The sequence below is a fragment of the Rhineura floridana genome, chromosome 3 (assembly GCF_030035675.1).
Source record: "Rhineura floridana isolate rRhiFlo1 chromosome 3, rRhiFlo1.hap2, whole genome shotgun sequence".
Taxonomy (NCBI): Eukaryota; Metazoa; Chordata; class Lepidosauria; order Squamata; family Rhineuridae; genus Rhineura; species Rhineura floridana.
Window position 1 is genome coordinate 125,956,332 of NC_084482.1, and position 21,037 is coordinate 125,977,368.

Genomic DNA, 21,037 nt, shown 5'->3' on the forward strand with positions numbered 1-21,037 from the left:
ACCTTACTCCACCTTTTCCTTTATTAACAATAGTTGAAAGGAGGGATGAGTCACCCAGAAAGATGATGGAGCAGCTACTGGGTACTTGCTTCCTGGACTCAAGTCACCCTGCCTGGGCTGTACCAGAAGGGATGCTCCCAAGAAATGTAACTTCTATGAATTGAGGGAGCAGGAATTCCCCTCCATCCCAATATCCAGCATGCTGCAGATGAAACCGTAACTATAACCATGTCTCCCCAAACTCCTATGGTATTGGTAGGATAAATGATCTTATTTTCCTTCCTATAATAAGAATTATGGAATCATAGTGGAAAGAACACTGATGGACATCTGCTCCACACATACACCGTCATCGCTTCAAGTATTGTTCATAACATTCTTAGATCATCATACCATGCCTTCCAGATAACAATGTGCCATAAGTAGTGAGAAAATTATGTTTTCAAGCATTCTCCAATTATTATTGTAATTGTCCGCTCAATTCTAAAAAGACCCAAAGAGAGTTTGCCCATCACTAATTGCAATAATGTGTGCTTGCTCAAGCCAGCTGAGTTTACCTAAACTTAAGTAAATTCAGGTTGCAATCCTATATTGTCTAATTTCGCAGTAAGTGCCACTAACATCAGCAGGACTCGCTAGTAAACATAGTTGTTGATCTCTTTCCTACAGGCACCTCTAACTTGTGCTCCAGGAAGAAAGGATTATTAGGAAACAGATTATTAGCATCACCTCTGTAACAGTTTGGGTTAGGCTCACCCTCCTATGTTAGGTGCTGGCAGCAACACCAGACTGTGATATTCCAGACTTAGCTGAAGCTGTTCCTTATACATTGGCTGCCAAATGAGTTGTCCAGAGAATCAATGGATTACGCTCTGCAACTGTGGCTTCTAGAGGCTTCTAATGTATAGGAAACATAGGAAAATAGAAAAGTGAATTCAAGACGGTGGTTTAATATTGACCTTGTGTGTCCTTGAGCCTGTCACAATCCTCTCCCCACATAGCTCTGCCTCCCAGCTGTAAAACATGGAATGAATATACTTGATCTATCATTTAGGGGGTTGTGGGATAAAATCAGCAGCTAATGTACCCTGTTAAGGCAGAATGTTAAGTGAATATTCAGGCACAATTGTCACCTTTGCTTTCATCTGAGATTGTTTACTGCTACTGGGGCACCCCAATGGAGAGGAATTGTAGGTAATTATTCCTTCTGCAGATAAAAAGGAAGCTGAGTAATGCTCTGTTGTAGTGCATTCAAACCATAGCTTCCTATGATCTTAGCTCACCACTTCTGTGCTAAACCAGACATTGTGAAAGCCTGCAAAGTAAGATATATTTGCAAACTACAGGTACAATTCCACCCAATAATATTATTTCCACTATTCTCAGTCTTTTGGACTTCATAGCTTAGCTGGGCTCGTGCTTGCTGCATTCTGTACAAACAATGATAAGTGAAGGACTAGTGGAAGATGTAGGTGCCTTGTACCCAAACTGCAGAGGATAAATAGGCACTCAGTGTAGGGATGGATTTATCCGTCAGTTTTGACTATCTTTGTTTCTCATTCTTTCCAGTCTTCATTTCAGTTCTCCACATTCCTCTTCACCTTGTGATTTTTTTAAAAAAAGTCCTCATGAAAATTCCTCAGCATTTTAGTGCAGATTTCTCTTGATACAGACTTTTGCATGCAATTTTGCGTAATACATTTTTGTGAAGCAGTGTGCCCTAATATAATGCATTTTTGTATTTCTATGCACATATTACCCAAGTATGTGCATTTTAGTACATATTACTTGGCTGGAGAAGTGCATTTCAAAATTGAGAGAAGTGTGAATTTTGAAGGAAGCTTCGGTTCATGTATTGTTTTGGAAAGTGCGAATTTGGTAGGTTTGCCTTCAGATGTGAACATAATCAACTTTCTCCTCCATCCCTAATTAGTGTATATCTGTCCCTCTTCAAACATGTAATTGGGACTCTCTCTCCCCCACCCCCAGTTTTCTGATTAGCAGCTAGGGGTGAGGTACATTACAGTAGGGCCCCGCTTCCCGGCGCTTCGCTTCCTGGCGTTCCGCTTCCTGGCGTTCCGCTAATGCGGCGGCTTTCATTCCCCGTTTTAAAGCCACTTTTGCGGCACTTTTGCGGCACTTTTGCGCAAAGCACCCCATTATACTCAATGGGGTTCCGCTTTACGGCAATTTCTGCTTTACGGTGGGGGTCCGGAACGGAATCTGCCGTATAAGCGGGGGCCGCCTGTATATTATTTGACTGCTACATTTACTGTAATCCTTACTATGCTGGAATCTACGTCTCTGTGAGATACTGCAGAAAATGAAGTGCCATTTTCACTGCTAACGTGTTCTTCACTGGGCTCACAGTACCTTAACTAAAGACATCTTTTGATTGTATTGAACTATAGCATAGACCCGAGGTCTTCATGTGCTCTAGCCTTGCTTTTGCTACTATGAACTCGTTTTACAAATGCCTTTGCTTGTAACACTGATTGTATTGACAAGGATATGTGTGTGTGTGGTGTTGAGAAGCATTGCCACTCATCAAGCTAGGGGTGGTGTCCTGTGTCAGTATATTGTTCTGTGGGGATGAAGTGAAGAGGGTGGGGCTCTTTATAATGTGACGTGTGCCTGTATCTTGTGTATGTGTCTTTGCAGCAATCTTGATGGCTAACAAAGCTGTTGTGTCATATCCTTGAAAGCTCTCTGGCCTGATTCATGGCTGAAAACTTCCTGATGGATCATATGGAAAGCGATAGACAATGAACTCAGTCAGACGCACCTAAAACAAACAATGGCTAAGCATGAACAAGCAAGCGTGCTGGTACACAGTTAGAGAATCATGGCTGCTTTGCTCCTGCTGGTGCAACACTATCAGTAGTTAAGCCATAGTTTAGCTTAACTTTATGTGTGAATGGTTTGTCTTGGTAAGCCAAGAACAAACTCTGGTTATAGCTCATGGTATATCTAGGGCAAGACAAACAACAAGGGTGGGTTAGCATATGATGCTAAACCAAATATGGCTTAGCTCCTGGTAATGCAGCAGGAGAGGGGGAGGAGTGAAGTGGCTGCAATTTCTAATTGTGCACCAGCACACTTGCTCATTTATGCTAAGCTATAATTTGGCTCAGTGTTACATGCAAACTAGTCCAATCTCATATAAACTAATCTCATATAAACTAAACATTACGCAGAAAACCTTGTCCTAGACATTGTCCTTTTGTGAAGCTATACCTGGACAACTCTGTAGAGCGTGTGAGCCTGATCCCCAGTACATTCTGGAAACACTATATTCTTGATTGGAATGCTGTCATCTGTATCTCTCTGTATGAACCTGTCTCTGATCTTCCTTCTGAGTCACCCAGCACCTGTCTACCTGAGTACAGTGAAGGGTTATTGTTATTGGCACACCAGCTGATACATCTGAGGAAGCTATAAAACCATTCTGTTCCTGAAATGCCAGAGTTCCCTCTGGCCTTAATGTTAACTTCCTCTCGGGTGGTAGAAAGCTAGCTTCAAAGGTTAAGCCCCCCCCCCGCATTTTCAGAAATAGAATGGCTTTATATTTGTGTGGATATCCTGTGCTCATCTGTCTGAGAAAGAGCATCCACTTTCTTCAGATGTATCAGCGTTGCCAGCACTTTATCCGGGAATATAAATTGCATTTTGTCCTTTGTGTATTTACTTAAGCTGTTGTGAAACATTAAATGAATTGGTGCTACATGCATTAGTCTTCCTCTCCTCAGTGGCATCCTACAGCCTGTGTATTTAGTAGTATGGGGGAGTTTTGCTGAGAGTTTGGTTAGGAAAGGGATCATATAACACAGATATGTGTGGGTCTTTGATTATATAGTACAGGGGTGGGGGAGCCTTTGGTCTTCCAGATGAAACTTGACGAAAACTCCCATCATCCCTGACCATTTGCCATGCTGGATGGGGCTGATGGGAGCTGAGATATGATGATGAAGTTCTCCAAAGATTCAGATGTGTTATAGTTTAATTATCTAGCTCTCTCAAGTGGTCTAGATATGGGAACATTTGCTACCAAAATGCTCTGAGCATCCAAAACCTATTCAGAGTAGGGTGTGTGCTAATCTATGTTGTAAACCAGCAGCCTCATTTCAGAAGGCCAGGGACACAGGGTCAAAGCTGCCAAACTGGAACTTTGTTGAATAACTCTTTCATAAAGTCAGTTTTGAACTGCTAGCCTGGAAAGAAGCTGGGCATGAATCAGAGGCAGTATTGCAGCTGACTTCGGTACTTTGATCCATTCCTCCAGCCCATTTAAGTTAGTCAAGAAAGAGTTGGTAACTTGTAGAGAAATGGATATCTCCATTCAGGCAGCTACCCCCTCGCTCCTGTTGTCTAGGAGGACACACCCCTCACTATCTAACTCAGTATTCATTCTCCCTCAGCTGGACCTACTTTCCTTTCTCTACTCACACAGATTGTTCAGCTGTGACGCCAAAGTTAATGAGAACCTGCCATGTCTTTCACTTGGGCGATTTGCAAGGCACTGGGGGCTACCTTTCTCTGCTGTGTTCTTTATTTGTTTGATGGGATGTTTAATGCAGAGAGACAGCAGCCTGCACAAGGGCTCTGACAGGTCCATTGCACACAGGGAGAGGACTGACACAGTGCTCGCTTGAGAGCAGAACAATCTGTGTTTCTGTGCTACTGCTAATTCACTCTAATTATTTCTTGTCTAGATATGAGTGACTGAACCATAGAACAGCTGCATTGCACTGCATCTTAAATGGGTTTTGCAGAGCTTTAAATGTTAGTCTATTCTCTTTATTTAACTGCACAGTGTCTTTGCAGTGTTGTATGCTTGGACCACATGGATATAGCCCAGTACTTTGAGTGCACATGCCATGACTAAATAGTGGTAGGTAGGTAGAATTTTATTGCAAAGCCATAGGCGATTGCAACAACAGACAAACACAAATCTCATATTAAAACCAGATGTACAGCAGAAATACACCACATAAAACTAAATAAAACAGTTCTACAGGATCCCCTGAGTAGGCACGTGCCTACTATTAACCCAGGCCATCGAGATGTTTAATCTGTAGTTTTTGGGCCGCCAGGGCAAATTGAGCTACTCCATATGTGGCCGTATAGTCATTGTCAGCTAGCAGAAAGGGGATAACATTAATACCCTGTGGGACTCCTTGCCATAGAATCAGATCACCCAAAAATTTGGACCTGGGCTGTTTATAAAGAGGGCAGGCCAATAGGTAGTGGGGGAGGTCTTCCACCTCCCTGGACCCACAGATGCATAATCGTTGCTCTCAGGGTACCTGTGAATAGCGGCCGGAAAGGGTCGCACTGGGCATCGTCTGAAACCTTAACGCTGTAAAGGCATGCCTAAATTGGACAGATAGAGGGTAAGTCAGATAGCTTGCCCTCAAATGGTCCTGCTTAAATAGACCATACCACCTCGAAAATTTGGCATTGGTGATTGCTAATCTATCCATCCACTCACAGTGCCCGGCAATGGCTTCCCGTAACTTTGTTCTACTGAGAGTATTTAAAGTCTGTATCGGGGTATGGTACCTGTGAGCTACATTCGTAAATTTATTGAGCCAAAAACTATTGGTGGAAGCGTTTGAGTAACAGGCATTCAATAAGATCTTAGCAGGTGCCTTTGTTGTGACCCCCAAAAGGTAAGCAGGGTGCAATGAACCGTGCACTAAGTGGGATTAGACCGGCCTCCGTGTGGAGAAACGCAGCTGGCGTACTGGTGGGTAATCGCAAGAGCCTTCTAAGGAAGTTATTTTGGATGGACTCGAGGGAAGGGAGGAGAGAGTCCTCCCATCCCCATACTGCTGCTCCATAAAGAAGTTGCGCCAGGACCTTGCTCTGGAAAACTTTCAATACCGGGGCCACCAGATTACCCCCAGCAGTCCTGTAGAATCTAAGAATAGCTCCGGATGTTCTTAGAGCTGTGGCTTTCATAGCGGCAAGCTGATTTTTCCAGGTAAGAGTATCCTGAAACTGGATACCCAGATATTTAAAGGTATGGCATTGTTCGATTGGGTGGCCCCCAATGGACCATTTGAGATTCTGCTGTCTCTTCCCGAAAACCATAACCTTTGTTTTTAGGTAATGAATCTGGAGTTGTTCCTTTTTGCAGTATTCGTTCAAACTTGTCAAAAGTCTCCTTAGGCCTATACGGGAAATAGATAGTAGGATCATATCGTCCGCATATAACAATAGCGATACTTTCCTATTCCCTGCCGAAGGGGGGAAGAAGGCCGGGCACGATAATTCTGAGATTATATCATTAAGGTAGAGGTTAAACAAGGCTGGAGCCAGAAGACAACCTTGTTTAACCCCTTTGTTAACCGCTATAGGGTCAGTTAGGGAGCCAGAGGGGCCTACTCTGATTCTAGCGGACGTGTTAGGGTACAATTCTTTTAATTAGAAACAGAAGCCGCTTGTCGATATTGGTTTTGGCGAGTTTGGACCACATCATAGATCTATTTATCGAATCGAAGGCAGCTGCCAAGTCCACAAAAGCTGCATAAAGGTGCTTCGTGGGGCCAAGCATACTCTTCCTCGCTAAGTAATAAAGGGTAAAGCAGTGATCTATTGTGCTTTTCCCTTTTTGGAAACCTGCTTGTTCCAGGCTAATAATCTGATTAGCTGCTTCCCACTCTTCTAATTTATTCAGCAGATACTTGCTGTATAATTTAGCGCCGATATCTAATAGACTGATGGGATGATAATTTCTCGGGTCTTGCCTCTCTCCCTGTTTAAAGATGGGGATTACAATGCTCTGTTTCCAGCCCTCTGGTAGTATCCCTGTAGAATTAAAGAGGGTGAACATCTTGGCCAAAATAGGCTCCCACCACTCCAGGAAGTTTTTAAAAAGTTCTGGGGGTAGCATGTCTTCCCCCGGTGCCTTTCCCAACTTTAATGTGGAAATAAGGGCTCCAATTTGCGCTGGGATGACTGGGGGCCACTGTGGTAAATCAGCCACCTGCGGGGAGGTGCAGGGCCCGCTGTTGACATTACGGGCCGTGTAGAGACTACAAAAATGGTCTTGCCAAATAGTGTGTGTACTAGTTTAGTTTCGGAAAGGATATATAATGGTAGCAATGTTGGTCATTGTACCTATCATAACTGTATTTCAAAGGCATCCCTGATTCCAATTGACTAACTTCAGCCTTAAAGGATTCAATAAAATTGTAGATTTAAGTATTTCCCCTCATTTTTGCCCCATACAAGTTCATTTCTTTGGTTTGTAATAAAATATTTCAATATCTCTGCTGTGTCTCCAGGTTTGTCTATCTGCTTGAATGTTTCAAACAATGTGGGCTAATGGCAGAAAAACCTCTGGTTTGATAACCCCATGAGATGAAGCTTCCTCATTTCTGTCCTGTTGTGGACAAATCGGAGACTAAATCAGGAGGAGCATAGTTACTAAGTTTAGATCTGATGACATCAGGACAAAATTCCTCTTTAGTAATGGGAGCCACACACTTTTCTTCCTTTCTATTTTTACATTCACTGGAGAGTTGCCTCTTTATGAGCAAGTGGTGCAGAGTGGTAAGCGGCGGTAACGCAGCCAAAACTCTGCTCACGGCCGGAGTTCGATTCCAACGAAAGGAGGAAGTCGAATCTCCAGTAAAAGGGGTCGAGGTCCACTCAGCCTGCCATCCATCCGTGGTCAGTAAAATGAGTACCCGGCATATGCTGGGGGGTAAAGAAAGACCAGGAAAGGAACTGGCAACCCCACCCCATATATAGTCTGCCTAGTAAACGTCGCAAGATGTCACCCTAAGAATCGGAAACGACTCACACTATAAATGCGGGGACACCTTTACCTTTAAGATACTCCTCCTAAATATTAAGTTCTTAGAGACCTCCCTGTCAGATATCAAATGTGTTCATTAATATCATTTGTGCTGTATTTCCTGAGGTTTGGAGCCATCAAGGGAAGCCACATTTCTGAAAAATACAAGCTGCAAATTTTTTGGTGAATCTCCTGAAACAGATTTGGCACAGTAGAGCTATTTGTACAAAGGTTGCCGCATCCTAATATAATGAATTCAATTTATCAATAAACTATTGAGTAATCTTATAATTGTCTGTGTCTATAAGACTTTGGAATTCATGACCCAAGGCATATGACTAATGCAAAAAACTGAGCATTCTGATGTATATTAGATGGCTAATGAGGCAAGGTAACGAGCTTAGAGTTATAAACTGGGAACTGAAATGTTTTTTTAAAAAGATTATGCCTTCTCTGCTTCTTATAATTCACTAATAGGCAAAAAAAACCTTGCGGTTTAAGAACGTAGCTATAGCCAACAGATATTTCTATCAAACTTTTAAAAGCAGGGAAATGGGCAGCTATAGTAAATGCACCAGGGGAGCAGGAGATCTGACCTCCTCTCTGAGATATTGTACTGCCCTACAAATTTGTCAAAATGCAAACACAATTTGGGTTGGTCTTTCACAGTCCTATCCACTTCCTGTATAGCTTTGAAGAATTTGCTAACATGTGCCTCTGAGCATATGGTGACTGGTGGCAACACCTGCCATCTTCAAAGATGGAGAATTACAGTTTTGTATGTTTGTTGGTGTTCTTCTTACTTTGCTTCTTTTCTGTGTAACTGATGTTTCTACAGAGAATCTAACCTAGAAAATTATATTTCTCTCGTTATTCATCTTAGAAACCTGTGTCATATTTATTTTATTAATTTGAAAGCCTTTTTATTGGTCAATGTCATATGATGGTGAAGACAGCCCTTTGTGTTTCAAACTGGAGGTTATGCTCTTTTTCTATTTGGGGCACATTAACAGTTGCATCTGAAACTGCAGTTTGATGTAAAATCAGACTGATTGCAATATGTTGCTATTTAAGCAATGACTCTAGCTGCTGGAAAAAACAAACTTGGCCTGCGCAAGATGCATGTTTTCAACCTGCTATGGTTAAACTACTCCACTTAAGGAAAGGTGGGCATGGTCAATTAAAAGCATAGAGCACACCTAGAATTTTGCTAGCATTTATTTCACCTCCCACTGTTTTATCTTGTGCAAACTGAGACACTCCTCGTGTCCATTGGAAACTATTCTGCAGAGCAGTCGGTGCCATTATTCCGCAATTGTTTTTGGAGCTTTTTTTTAGTGTTGCAAAGTGTTGCTATACTTCACATATTCACAGAAACAGAAGCAAAAGAGAATGATTTACTGTAGGAAACGTCACTAAAATTGCAAACTAAATAAAAAATATTTAAAGTGACTATCTGAACTATATGAACTGTTTTAATATTGTTGCTTCCTCCCTGCTAAAATAAGATCAGCACAGCACATGTCTTGTTTCTGTTCTTTGGGCTGATTGCAGGTGTTGCCACCACTCACCATATGCTCAGAGGCACATGTTACCAAATTCTTCCAAACTACACAGGAAGTGGGGTTGGACTGTGATAGACCAACCCAAATTGTGTTTGCATTTTTACAATTTTGCCAGTGCCTCATGGTGGTTACAGTGTTGGACTACGACCTGGGAGACCAGGGTTCAAATCCCCACACATCCATGAAGCTCACTGGGTGACCTTGGGCCAGTCACTGTCTCTCAGCCTCAGAGGAAGGCAATGGTAAAACCACCTCTGAATACCGCTAACCATGAAAACCCTATTCATAGGGTCACCATAAGTCGGGATCGACTTGAAGGCAGTCCATTTCCATTTCACAATATCTCAGAGAGGGGGTCAGGTCTCCTGCTCCCCTGGTGCATTCACTATAGCTGCCTAATTTCCCTGCTTTTAAAAGTTTGATAGAAATATCTGTTGGCTATAGGTACGTTCTTAAACTGCAAGTTTTTTTGCCTATTAGTGAATTTCTCTGCTTTTTAATCCGGGAGGTAAGAAATGGGATCCTGTGCAAGTTTGCTGAGAATGGACTGATCATTTACATGCTTATTGAGTTCAGTGGGATTTACTTCTCTGCAATCATGCTTAGGATAGGTGAAACTGACCACAGGGGATAGAGAGGAGAGCAGGGGGAGGGGAGCAGGCAGGAGGGGGAGGAGGAGGGCAGGTGTGATCATTTGCATGTTTATTGAGTTAGTGGGATTTATTCCTGTGTACTCATGCTTAGGATAGGTAAGACTGACCATGGGGAGGGAAGCTTAGAGTGGGCAGGGGAGGAGAGGAAGAAGGAAGAGGGGAGGAGAGGAAGAAGGGAGGAGGAGAGGAGAGGAGAGGGGAAGGGCTGGTTTGATCATTTGCATGCTTATTGAGTTCAATGGGATTTACTGCTGTGCAATCATGGCTAGGATAGGTAAAATTGACCATGGGGGAGGAGGAGTTGGAGGAGGGGAGAGTAGAGGGAAGGAAGAAGGGGGAGAGGGGAGCAGAAGGAGTGGTAGGGGGAAGGAGAGGATTGGAGGGGGATGGGGGAGGGGAAAGGAGGAGTGAAGGAAGAGGGAGGGAAGGGGCAAGAGGGAGGGCAGGTTTGATCATTTGCATGCTTTTTGAGTTCAGTGGTATTTACTCCTGTACAATCATGCTTAGGATAGGTGAAACTGACATGGGGGATGCGCGGGGGTGTGAGGAAGGGGGAGGGGTGGGAAGGGAGGAAGGGGGAGAGGAGGAGATTGGGTGGCTGGGCACTGGGCAGAGGGGAAGCCTTTCTAAAAGGAAAACATTGTGAAGAGTCTGATTCTTTTTCAGGGTTTCCCACATCTTTTTATTCTACAGCAGGCACTGTAGCCTCCTGCCCAAATTTACACCAAAGCTGTCCCTGGCCACATCCACACCAGACCTTTATTTCACTTTAGACAGTCATGGCTTCTCCCAAAGCATCCTGGGAAATGTAGTTAGTGAAGGGTGCTGAGAGTTGCTAGGAGAGGCCTTGTTCCCTCACAGAGCTTCAGTCAGAGCGGCTGACTGTTAAACCACTCTGGCTACTGGAGCTCTATCAGGGGAATAGGAGTTTTCTCTCAGCACCCTTCACAAACTACACTTCCCAGGATTCTCTGGGGGAAGCCATGACTGTCTCAAGTGAAATCAAAGTCTGGTGTGGGTGTGGCCCCCTGATTAGGCAACCCCAGCTGCTGTGAGTCTGGCTTTTAGAACACTGAAAGTTGGTTCTTACTGAGCATGCCCGACATTATCATTGAATTCAATGCTAAATTTCTTAAATTAATTAAAAATCAGCCAGGCATTTTTGTAACTTTTAAACTGCAGAAGATGAAGGTCAGAGTATGGGGCAAGGTCAGTAATAGGATTACAAGTACTCTGTGAAGATGGCAGATTTTTAATTAATTTCAACAGATTCACCAACAGATTATGAGAACTCTGACAGAAAAAAGTCCAGAAGCCGTCTGGTTTCTCTCTCTCTCTTTTTACACTTTGAAGTAATAAAAGGAATGTGGTGCTTGGAGTCTATTACCGACCGCCCAATCAAGGAGATTACAAGAATGTAACTTTCGAAAACTTTTGAAAAGCAAATTGCCAATGTTTCGAGGAGGCATGATGTAGTAGTAATGGGGGATTTCAATTACCCCAACATCTGTTGGGAGACAAATTCTGCCAAACACGGCCCCTCCAAGAAATTTCTGACTTGTGTTGGAGATAACTTTCTCCTACAGAAAGTGGAGGAAGCAACCAGAGAATCAGCTATCCTTGACTTGATTCTAACCAATAGAGATGATTTGGTGGATGAAGTGGCAGTTACGGGAACTCTGGGGGAAAGTGACCACACCATACTTGAATTCTTGATTTTAACAGAAGCAAAAGCTGACAGTAGCCATATGCGCACCCTGGACTTCAGGAAAGCTGATCTTAATAAACTCAGAACAATTGTAAGTACGGTTCCATGGCAGGTGACCCTAATGAGAAAAGGAGTCCAAGATGGGTGGGAGTTTCTAAATAATGAAATTATAAAAGCTCAATGGCAAGCAATTCCAACAAGGAAAAAATGGGGGAAACAACAGAAGAAGCCAATGTGGCTTCACAAAAAGCTTAGAGATGACCTGAAAACAAAAAAGGACACATACAGGAAGTGGAAAGAATGCCAGGCCACAAAGGAAGAGTACAGGCAGGTATCATGGAATTGCAGAGATGGTGTCAGGAAGGCTAAAGCTGAGAATGAGCTGAGGTTGGTGAGGGATGCTAAAAGCAACAAAAAAGCTTTCTTAAGGTACATCCATAGTAAAAGTCAGAGAAAAGAAATGGTGGCACAGCTACTCAATGAGGAAGGCAAAATGATAACATGACAAAGAAAAGGCAGAAGTGCTCAATTCCTACTTTGGCTCAGTCTTCTCCCAAAAAAGGATCTGTGACCTTCCCGGGAAACATGAAGTAGAAGAGGCAGGATTGGAGCTTGAGATTGATAGACAAATGGTCAAGGAATACCTAATCACTTTGAACGAGTTCAAATTGGCAGGGCCCAATAAACTGCATCCTAGAGTATTGAAGGAACTGGCTGAAGAATTCTCAGAACTGCTGTCTATTATCTTTGTGAAATCATGGAGGACTGGTGAAGTGCCAGATGACTGGAGGAGAGCTAATGTTGTCCCTATCTTCAAAAAGGGCAAAAAGGAGGAACCGGGGAACTACAGACCAGTCAGCCTAACATCAATCCTTGGAAAAACTCTGGAGCAGATTATAAAGCAGTCAATCTGTAAGCACCTTGAAAGCAATGCAGTGATTACTAGGAGCCAACATGGATTTATGAAGAACAAATCCTGCCAAACTAATCTTATCTCGTTTTTTGATCGGGTAACCTCCCTTGTAGACTGTGAGAATGCTGTGGACATAATACACCTCGACTTCAGCAAAGCTTTTGACAAAGTGCCCCATGATATTCTGATTAGCAAGATAGCTAAATGTGGGCTGATGGAACAACTATCAGGTGGATCCACAGTTGGCTCCAGAATCGTACTCAAAAAGTGCTTATCAATGGTTCCTTCTCAAACTGGGCAGAAGTAACAAGTGGGGTAACACAGGGCTCGGTCCTGGGCCCCGTGCTCTTCAACATTTTTATTAGCAACTTGGATGAGGAGGTACAGAGCATGCTTATCAAATTTGCAGATGTTACAAAATTGGGAGGTATAGCTAATACCATGGAAGATAGAAACAAAATTCAAAGGGACCTTGATAGGCTGGAGCATTGGGCTGAAAACAACAGAATGAAATTCAACAGGGATAAATGCAAAGTTCTACTCTTAGGAAAAAGAAACCAAATGCACAGTTATAAGATGGGGGATACTTGGCTCAGCAGTATGACATGTGAGAAGGATCTTGGAATTGTTGTTGATCACAAGCTGAATATGAGCCAACAGTGTGATGTGGCTGCAAAAAAGGCAAATGCTATATTAGGCTGCATTAACAGAAATATAGTTTCCAAATCGCGTGAAGTACTAGTTCCCCTCTATTCAGCACTGGTTAGGCCTCATCTTGAATACTGCATCCAGTTCTGGTCTCCGCACTTCAAGAAGGATGTAGACAAACTGGAACGGGTTCAGAGGAGGGCAACAAAGATGATCAGGGGACTGGAAACAAAGCCCTATGAGGAGGGACTGAAAGAACTGGGCATGTTTAGCCTGGAGAAGAGAAGACTGAGGGGAGATATGATAGCACTCTTCAAGTACATGAAAGGTTGTCACATAGAGGAGTGCCGGGATTTCTTTTCGATGGTCCCAGAGTGCAGGACACGGAATAATGGGCTCAAGTTGCAGGAAGCCAGATTTCGACTGGACATCAGGAAAAACTTCCTAACTGTTAGAGCCATACGACAATGGAACCAATTACCTAGAGAGGTAGTGGGCTCTCCGACACTGGAGGCATTCAAGAGGCAGCTGGACAGCCATCTGTTGGGAATGCTTTGATTTGGATTCCTGCATTGCGCAGGGGGTTGGACTTGATGGCCTTATAGGCCCCTTCCAACTCTACTATTCTATGATTCTATGAACTCTTGATTCTCTCTGACTGTTTTGTTTTGTTTTGTGACCATGAAAATTGAGAGGGTTGTTAAGCAAGCGTTTCTGAGTTCAGGACTATAAATTTTGTAAGATTTTGTTTTGAGATGAGCTTATGGGAAGCATCAGAATGGCATGCTGACTATAGTATACAGCCACTCTTGTGGCTGTATAATAATTTCTAGTTTCCCCTGCAACATTTGGGGTTGACTGGAGTCAAGGACCTGTGCCTGAGCTAGCATTAGGCCACAGAACAGTCTGGCCAGATTCCGTGCTTCTACAGTCACAGCTCCAGAACTAGCATAAGCATGGTTGTGTAGCATTTTGGCAAGTTAAGAAGGAGGAGTTATTGGTTAGTTTCTTTACTGAGCCCTTTTTATTTCTCCTCTGTATGAACAGCCAAATACGTCGCAACTTCTGATAGATGGTACAGCTGCAGAATAATATAGTACTTTGCTGAAAAAAATTGAATGCATCTTTCTGGGTTTTGTTTTTGTTTTTGTCTGTAGTATGCTGTCAAGTACCATGTACACTGATGCCACTGCAGATATAACCATATTACCAGCATGATACTTTTAGCTGAAGCTGTAGCTGTGCATGAGGTACTATGCCTTCTAAAAAAAAAAATCTGCAAGGAGCTGCTGAAATTAGTGGATTGACAAGTCACATGACCATGCTGTCAGTCACCCTGCCTGAACGCTGTAATTTGGTAGTGCAGTCAGAGAATTTCCATTATTCATTTTCCAAATTTGTGGATGGGAGGAGAAGCATACCCTGGCTAGTCATCCCCTTGCATGCATATGAGCTTGGAAGGTAGGGAGGAGAGATGGACACAGCTCTAATACTCCAGAGGAGTTTGCTGCATATTAAATCTTTAAACGATATGTTTCCAAGTGAACATGGTCTAGAACAGACATAATCAGGAATTATGTAGATGCCAAGGGGGCTGTCATGAAAAAGAACTTAGATTTTCAGGATCTTGCCACATTTTTTACATGTCAGGTTTTCAAGTGGAAAAAAAAAACAAGCCTAGAAGCAGAAGGATGAGGTCACTGGATTGCAATGCTGGTGACCTGATCCTAGTTTTTCTGGCTTGCCACAACCTCCTCAATGTTACTTTCAAGTGAGTTACATAATCACTCTTTCTTGTTTCATCATTTATACCCATCACCCTAGCCTTGCAGGAGTTAAAAATTCAAGAGGGAAAGGCCAGGAGAAATGCTGCCACAGGCAACCTTTTCAAATGATGTACTTCTGGAAAAATATATCAAACACGGACAGTGTTGGCATTGTGCACCCCCAGGCAACACTGCATTGCATGATGGGGTTGTGCCCCAAAGTAACAAAAAAAATTGATCAGAGGCAACCAGCTGCATAAATATGGTTTTAAAAACATATCTAAGAAGTCAACACCTTGGTGAACTATGTAACAAGCCTTTTGGAGCACAATGGATACTGGGCAAGTTTGAGCTGCCAAATTGAACCCCCCTCCCACCACCCCACAATGTGTGTACACATTGATTATTTATTGCAATTGCTTTCTTTTAATTATTAATAAGTTTGTCTTCCTCACACATTAGTTTTAGTGTGTGAACTGGGCCACAAACGTACTGAGAAATGGCCACACTTACTGAGTCACAGCCAGGTGCCATTGAGTAACCCAGCTATTGGTTTTCCATGGGCACTTAGCTTCAGTTCCTGCCAGTGCTTCCCTGACTGAGCAACTGTCTGTTCAATTGCCAGTAATTAGCCTCTCTATCCACAATCTGTTGTGAGATCAACATGATATCAGTTTGGTTGATTTTGTTTCTGGTTTCTACACTGGTTACTTTGTTGCACTTTCCTGGATATACCCCAGGTATCTGCTAGGATGAGCCTTAAATCATATCCACACTATACATTTAAAGTGCTCTTATACCACTCTTCCCCCAAAGAATCCTGGAACAACTCTCAATACCCTTAGAAAACTGCATTGCTATGATTCTTTGGAGGAAGCCATGACTGTTTAAAGTGATATAAAAGTACTTTGAATTAAACAAGGACATAAGAAGATCCTGCTGGATTAGGCTAGTGGCCCATCTAGTCCAGCATCCTGTTCTCACAGTGGTCAACCAGTTGCCCACGGGAAACCCGCAAGCAAGATCTGGGTTCAAAGAGACTCCCCTCCTGTGGTTTCAAGCAACTGATATTTGGAAGCAGACTGCCTCCACCAGTGGAGGCAGAGCATAGCCATCATGGCTAGTAGCTGTTGATAGGCTTTTCCTCCTTGAATATGTCTAATCCTCTTTTGAATCCATCCACGTTGGTGGCCATCACTGCCTCTTGTGGAAGTGAATTCCATAGTTTGACTATGCACTGCATGAAGAAGTACTTTCTTTTATCAGTCCTAAATTGATCAGAGATTGTTGCCTTCTTTGTGGGCACTTGCATATGCATTTTTTTTACTTTTTTAAAAAATCTAGTACTAAAACTGTTTTTTTTTAAATCAACAAGGAAAAGTGCTTTTGTTTTTGTTTAAAACATTTTGAACTCACCCTTCATAAAACAATCTATTGGCCCCTGGCTTTTGCACTGACAACTGAACATGAGTTTGGCATTCCCTGACGGACAAAAAGATTTCTGCTTCTAATTAAATATTAGACCCTGATCCAAACCACACCTGTTTGAGCTCCAGTCATTGTGACTAGTAGCAAAAACCTGACAGGTTCGACTGTGCTAATTCTTGAATGTTTTACTGGGGTAAGGGGAGGGGGTATTTAGCACCATTTCTGTTTACCTGTCTAAGAAGGGGTATGCTGCTGTCTGTTGCTGCAATGAATCCATGCCTGGGAAAGCACATCAGTGAACCATATCCCGATGCCATGCTGTTGTTGGGGGCTGGTGTGCAAATGAGAGCTACAGGGTCAATGGCTAATCCAGGTTATTCATGGACGCAAATGAAACAAGGCAGGCCCTGTGGCAGGGGGTAGGGAGAAGCATGTGAGGAACTCTGGGGGCCCTGCCTCCCTGTGAGGTGGCAGCAGCTGGGGAAGATGCAGAAAAAGCAGAACCTAAACAAGGTTTAATACTGCTTTGGCCTCACTCACCCTCTCTCTATTAACCTCCCCTGCCTGCTGTATGGGGGGCCCTCCAAACTGCAGCCCAGCTTCAGTGCTCTGACAGACAAATTGAGGAAGAAACAGATGTTGGAGCTGCTGCCAGATACTTCATCCAGATGTTTGTTTGTGTTGAGTGTAGACACAAATACAGACTCACCCCTGTGCTGACATTTGAACAGGCACACTGTTTGAGAGTTGCACAGGCATTTTCTGTCACATGGAGTCTCAGAAAATGGGAAGTCGGGCACTGAAGTGCACAGATTTGCATAGGCTCATTCACATTTTGCTTAGTGACTATTACAAATGCTTCTTTTGATTAACTTGGCAATGCATGGATATTCACAATAGGCATGCAAGCACACACACACATCCATACTGACATGGGGGTGTTTCCAGATACTTAAAAACTGTATTTTTTCTTCGCATTAGTCTTTTTCACTGCTACAGAAAAGGAGTAATGTGCACTCTAATACTGGAAAGAGAGAACATGCAGTAATTGCAGGCCTAAAAGAAAAATGTAGCACTAGATTAATAAAATAGCATGGCAGGGTTTTTTTGGAGTGGTGGTGGTGGAGTATTTTGTTGTTGTTCTTTTTTGGTTGAGGGATTAGGTACGTGCTCCCTCATTGCTGTTGTTTGACTGAGGAGCACTAGGCCTCTAAAGAAGGTGTTAAAAATTGTTTTAAAACTAAATTTAAAGGAGGTTTACAATGTAGTGCAAGAAAGTGGGGGGTGGGGCTGTTTTACTGGTCACCAATGATGTCACAACAGGACCCAATAAGAACCTCTAACACTCAGGTAGCCAAATTCCAGGCTGGAGTCCCGATCAGGCCTGACTCAAGATATTTTGCTGTCTGAGGCTAAGGACAAGATACTACCCCCTCCTCCCATGTTTATGAGCCAATGCGACTGAAAGCTGAATCCTCCACTATACCTGAACGCAGCAAGCTAGGCATGTGGTACATGTAGGTCTGTCCTCTCAACAGCTTGATGCCGCTTGCTGGCTGCTCTGCTTGGTACCTGGTCACTGTCCTTTCAAACAAATGTTGTAGTTCAACAGTAGTGCTGCCAGTATGTATTATGTGAAAAGAGCAACACATGTTGCCTCTTGGAATGCATGGCCGCACCCGGCTGCCTCTCTGCTTGCTTGCTCAGTCAGGATCCTTTCCCAGCTGTGCTTTCTTTAACACGCTGGGAAAAAGGCTAGGTGAGACAGACCGGCTAGCAACAAGCAAGCATCATCAGTGCCAGCTAATTGGGATGGGAATGGCCAGAGAGCTTAGGGAGAATAGACTGGGGGAGGGCTGCCTTAATCACTCCCCAGGATCTGCCACCAGTGACAGCCATTTCACTGTTCCTAATGGTAGGGCTGATCCTGATTTGCAATAGATATCCTAACTGGGGTGATTTTTCCAGAGGTGGAGTACTGTCATTTGAAAGCTGGGGGAAATTAGATATTCTCTACAATAGAGGTTCTACCTAGAGGAAAGATGTTTGAATCTGCTGCAGAAATACTTTAAACCGGTGTATTTAAAATGTAAATGTACTGCCTTCAAGTCGATTCCCACTTATGGCGACCCTATGAACAGGGTTTTCGTGAGGATGAGAGGCAGTCACTGGCCCAAGGTCACCCAGTGAGTTTCACGGCTGTGTGGAGATTCGAACCGTGGTCTCCCAGTAGTCCAACACCTTAACCACTACGCCACACTGGCTGTACTAGAAATGTTTGAGTAGAAAGGCCTCTGATCCATAGTCTTGAATTAGAATACAGACACACACTTCTGTGTAGCATATACTGCCCCTCAGAAACTAGTGATCTCATTTATATACTATGTATTTTGGTGTAATCCCAACAAAGACTACTGAAGTGACTTAACTACCAGTCTTCAAAATGCTGTACCAGTCAACCCAAATTGAAATAAATGGGGTTTGCATGGATGGAGCATGGTAAGGATTTATGTTAACACATTCTTCAGTATACTGACATTCATACATCTCCATGCACAGACCCATTCTGTGGGTTGATTGTGTACACTCATGAAAGGCCCCATTAGGTTACAGTGTTTTATTTGCCCATATTTGAAGTAATTCATTTTAGCAGTACTGTACTGAGATAAAGCTGTATCTTAGCCTACTGCTTCTTTGCCATAAGGAGGCAAAGCTCTACTTAGTTTTGATTAGAAAATGTACCTCTATCAGGGAGAAAATTCCCATGTGAACTAGAAAGGCTGTGGGGCTGCATGCAGGTTTCCAGATTTTGGGTGTGTGAAGGTAGACAGTGATGGACCTTTTCACTCCCCTTTGCTCAAAGTACACATGACATTAATCTATGTAATTCCCCTTTTCTTGTAGACTTTTCTGCAATCTGCAAGCTACATATGATTAATCCCATGTGTAGTTTGAGCATCTTGGTCTCAGTCTTGTTCTCAAGAAACTGGGTTGTGATTAATTATTTTCCCCCAAAAAAGTACTGTTGGTTCAACCGGGCTTTCCTTGATCACACTGTCTTTCTCTTCCTTTTTAGAATGGTTCAAGGATCACATAATATCCATGAGCCGATCGGATATTGTTTAGTGTCATTTTTTTCAAATGAGGAGCTTGTGTAAAACTCTGTGCACAGGCATGAACTGCTAGCCAGCTTTTCCTAACCCATTAACAAATGCTCTTTGGCAAATCTTTTCTTGCTCTTTAAAAATACCATGTGCATGGGCCTCTTACAGCATCAGTATACCCTTCTGGGATAAGGTGTGACTGGTATTATGAAGAAGTCCCCTGGCAGTTAGGACTCCTGCACGGTCTTCTGCAGTGAGCAGAAACAGGGTGATGCAGAAACAGCTAGCTATATCTCTGCCCTTTGCCACTCCCTATGATACCCTCTGTCAGGAAGGTTTGGAACTGGAGAGGGAAAGAATTCCGCACATCATAAGTCTCTCAGGGCATATTCTGGAGGTGTTTCCCCCCTCCTTCTTGCAGAAGTACTTGAGTGACCTTGAAAGGCTTATTATTTCAGCAATAACTGGCATAGCTGAGATTGCAGCAACTCAGAAGAGAAGTCAAAACAGGGACATTCCACTGAGCTGTTTTTTTTTAAGTCCACAGATGGAGTTAGACTTTCAAGGAAGAGTGAGCCTCAACCCAGTCAGGGATTTTGGAGGCAAAGTCTGTGTGGCTGGTGACTGTCAAATCCACCAGTGTATCCCCTCCACCAGATTGGATAAGAATAGGCTACAACTGGAGTGATGCCATGCAAGCTGTTGGGAGTCCTGTTTTCTTAGAAGAGAATTATTAGGTTGCTTTGGGTATTACTGACATGTGAACTGCGAGTGCCAACTATTTACCCATTTATACACCTTATTGTTGTTGTTGTTGTTATGTGCCTTCAAGTCGATTACAACGTATGGTGACCCTATGAATCAGTGACCTCCAAAAACATCTGTCATGAACCACCCTGTTCAGATCTTGTAAGTTCAGGTCTGTGGCTTCCTTTATGGAACTAATCCATCTCTTGTTTGGCCGTCTTCTTTTTCTACTCCCTTCTATTTTCCCAGCATTATTGTCTTTTCTAGTGAATCAGGTCTTCTCATGATGTGTCCAAAGTATGATAACCTCAGTTTCATCAGTTTAGCTTCTAGTGACAGTTCTGGTTTAATTTGTTCTAACAGCCAATTATTTGTCTTTTTCGCGGTCCATGGTATGCGCAAAGCTCTCCTCCAACACCGCATTTCAAATGAGTGGATTTTTCTCTTATCTGCTTTTTTCACTGTCCAACTTTCACATCCATACATAAAAAGGTAAAGGTGTCCCCGCACTTGTAGTGCGAGTTGTTTCCGACTCTTAGGGTGACGTCTAGCGATGTTTTAAGGCAGACCGTATATATGGGGTGGGATTGCCAGTTCCTTCCCTGGCCTTTCTTTACCCCCCAGCATATGCCGGGTACTCATTTTACTGACCACGGATGGATGGAAGGCTGAGTGGACCTCGACCCCTTTTACCGGAG

The 21,037-nt window shown here is 43.2% G+C and overlaps 1 protein-coding gene across 8 annotated transcripts in view; it reads left to right on the plus strand.

The window, feature by feature from the left end:
• Nucleotides 1-21,037, plus strand: part of SEMA3F (semaphorin 3F) — a 239,519-nt gene that overhangs the window by 132,068 nt on the left and 86,414 nt on the right. The gene's annotated exons all lie outside the window — the stretch shown is intronic.